The sequence below is a fragment of the Crocodylus porosus genome, unplaced genomic scaffold (assembly GCF_001723895.1).
Source record: "Crocodylus porosus isolate Cpor-Errol unplaced genomic scaffold, CroPor_comp1, whole genome shotgun sequence".
NCBI classification, from domain to species: domain Eukaryota; kingdom Metazoa; phylum Chordata; order Crocodylia; family Crocodylidae; genus Crocodylus; species Crocodylus porosus.
In genome coordinates, this window is record NW_017728926.1 from 9,436,322 (window position 1) to 9,439,601 (window position 3,280).

A 3,280-nucleotide genomic window follows, 5' to 3' on the forward strand; every position below is an offset into this window, starting at 1 on the left:
GCCCCGCCCCGCCCCGCCCGGAGTCCGTGTTTCCGGGTAGCAGTGTCCGCGCTCCGCGTCTCGCCGCTGGGGCCCGGGCGCAGGGCCTTTTCCCGGCTGCAGGACCCGGGCCCGGAGTCGCCCGCGCCGCGCCGCCCTGGCTGGTGCCTGCGACTAGGGCCGTGGTGTCCGGCCGCTCTCACGGGCGCTTTCTCCGCGCAGATCTACGCTCTCAACAGGGTGATGACGGAGCTGGAGCAGCAGCAGTTCGATGCGTTCTGCAAGCAGATGCAGGCTTCCGGGGAGTGACCCCCGCGCCGGGCCGGGCCGGGCCGGAGGGTTGGCATAGCTACTTCCTGAGCCTGGTCCCACCTGCTCGTCTTACACCTGCCTCACCCCAGTGTGGAGCATTGGTTCGTTTGTGCTCCGTCCATTCCTGTTAAGGCCCGGTCTCTCCTTGCGTTTATGATTTTGGTTCAAAACGTAACATTTGTAAAAATTAAAAATAGTGCTTGTACTTGCCTGGTCTTGGCCCTTTCCCTCTGTGGCCTTGGAGCACACCTCTGCTGGCTGTTGGGGTTTGTGGGTTGTGGCTCAACCACAAGGCTGGGCCTGTGACCTCCGAAATACCCCTGGGTGCAAGGTACAGACATGGAGCAGGGTCTGATGCTGGCAGCCATCTGCGGAGGAGACAGATGCAGGGAAAAAGCACCCACTGATACGGAGTAGCCTCCTTGAGTGAGGATGTGCTCCTTAGAGCTGAAGTTCATTTTTAGCTCAGCTCCTTGCTGCAGTGTGATCATAGCTAGCCTGCACCATGCAAAACTCCTCTGCCTTTCTTACAATAATGTTCCCGTCCCTGTATTCAGTCACATGGTGGGAAAGCGTATGTGGGAGAAGGTGTCTTTTACTGAGATTAATGGGCCCTTCTCATACCCTTGGGAACCTCCCATGCTGCAGGACCTGATGTGCTCAGCATGCCCCTCGTTTCCTCCTGCTGGCAGCTGTGACTGGTGGCCACTTGTGTCGCCTTCCAGCGAGGAGAGCTGGTGGCTGAGTAGCAGCAAGGTGTGACCCTTGTGCTCTTACAGTTTCTCCAAGGCTCAAGGGTAATGTGCTACCAAGACTGTTAAAGGGGAGTTGAGGTCTGGTTGGACCTTTTGCTTTTCCTGGATGTGGGACTTGCCACCTATAATTGGTGCCTCTGAGAACCAGGAAAAACACTGAGCCTTACAAAACTAGATGTACTTGGGGAGCTGTCTCGCCTTCTTTCATCCGCTGCTAGGTTACGGGAACAGAACATCCTCCGTGTTGTATTAACAGCAACTACAAGTGTCTTGTTGCTCATAACAACGTTACTGGAGTGGGCACTGAGCACGTTACTTTTTTGTAATATTGGTTCCTGAAATGTCCCGGTGTTGCTGGCTGATACCTCCAGTGCTGCTACATGCTCTGTCATTCCTGTTTACCTGAGCAGCTGCAGGTCAGCGGGCTCTTTCTTTGCTGGACAGCTTGCCTGTTGGGAATTAGTCTTCAACTGTGTCCGTTCTCATAGATTCTTGATTTTAAGGTCTACAGGCCATTTAGTCCAGGGCTCAGCAACGTTTTTGGGCAGAGTGCTAAAGAACAGCCACAACCTACTTGGAAAATGTTGGCATGCCAGGGGCAGATGGCAGGGGCCTTAACAAACCATGAGGGTCACTGCCTAGCCTTTTGCTCCAAGGCCCAGCTTGTAACAGGGATCTAAGAGCCCAGCCAGGCAATTTCAGTGCAAAGAGAGCCTTGGGGTGCCTTGCATCATCTACTTCAGTCTCATCCTCTTCCCCACACTGGGACTACCAGGAAAGTGGTTTAGAAGACCAATTGCGTGACGATGCTGGGAATAACAATCTCATGTGGGAGTAACTGCTGTGCAGCTGTCCATCTTTGAGCTCACAGCTGTTTCCTAGGCAAGCAGGGAAACGACAAAGGGTTGCAATCTATATTCCGGATTTCTCCGCAAATAAGAATGGGGAGATGTCTGTCACCTCCCTCTTTTCTGCAGCTTACGTTCTTTCACCAACCGTTCATTTTTAGAAATGGATGACACCCACATGAAGCTGTAGCACTAGATTGTTTCCTTCATGTTTTATTTCCAGAGATTGAACATTAATGTCAGGTACAACTTTTCCATTCCTATGCCCTTTCTCCTCAACCAAGCAAATGCCAGAAAAAAATTAAGTTTGAGATGCATTTTGCTACAATGATCAGTAAAAAGTAAATATAATAACTCCTGACCTCCTGTCAGTTTTTTTCAAAGAGCTGGGACAGACTCAGATGCTTCCCCATCTCAGTTTTCCTTTTGAAGAGTTAATTGGAGTTCCCCCATATTTACAGAAGAGCAGACCCGAACGAGCTTCTTCTCCACAGCATTCCAATATTGGGGGTGTCATTCTTTGTACAATTTATTCAGGGCTTCATCAATAAAATCCCACGCCACAATTACTCCCTTATAATAAATTACTATGTACAGTTGTGGAACATTCACCAGATGAGTAGTTCACATTTTAGTTGCCAGGGCAGGACAATTTCACAGATACTTCACATGCAGCAGCAATAGCTGAGCTACACTCAGTGTGCTTGTGCTCATGGACACCTTGGTTGTGAGCTTTTTTTTGCTCTCACAAATCCATTGTTGTACCAACCGAATGTACTGACAAAGGACATTGACGGGGTAGTGCAAGGTGCTACAGCCTTGGGTGAGTTGCCGTGAGGCATTAGAAAAACACTTGAATCAGAACTCTTGGAGGCAAGGTGATGCAAGCTGGGAACATTTATGCTTCCCTAGCTGAGAGCATGCTGTGGTAAGATACCACCCTGTGCAATTCCTAGGTACTCTTCTCCAAAAATGGAACAAAAAAAATGGTGGGGGACCAAATGCATCAGAATGGAGCCACTGTTCTGGCTGCTGAGGATGCATCAGCGCCACTGCTGCTCAAGTCACAGATGTCAATGCCTGTGATTGAAAGCTCTGTCCTTCAAGTACTGTGCACCTCACAGATTTGCAGATGTTAGGGGCTGGAAGGGCCCTCTCGAGATCATCAGGTCCAGTACCCCTGTGCTTGGGCAGGAAAGTCTGCTGGAGTCAGATGACCCCAGCAAGGTGAGTATCCAGCCCCCAATGCTGCCAGAGCCTGGACTCAGAAATCTTCAGATATGGCAGTTCTGACTAGTGCCACAGAGCCTGGCTAGGTTTTATGCTGCCTCTGCTCAACAGAGCAAAGTATGAATTCCTAGGGATGTTGGTGTAGTGCCCGAAGAC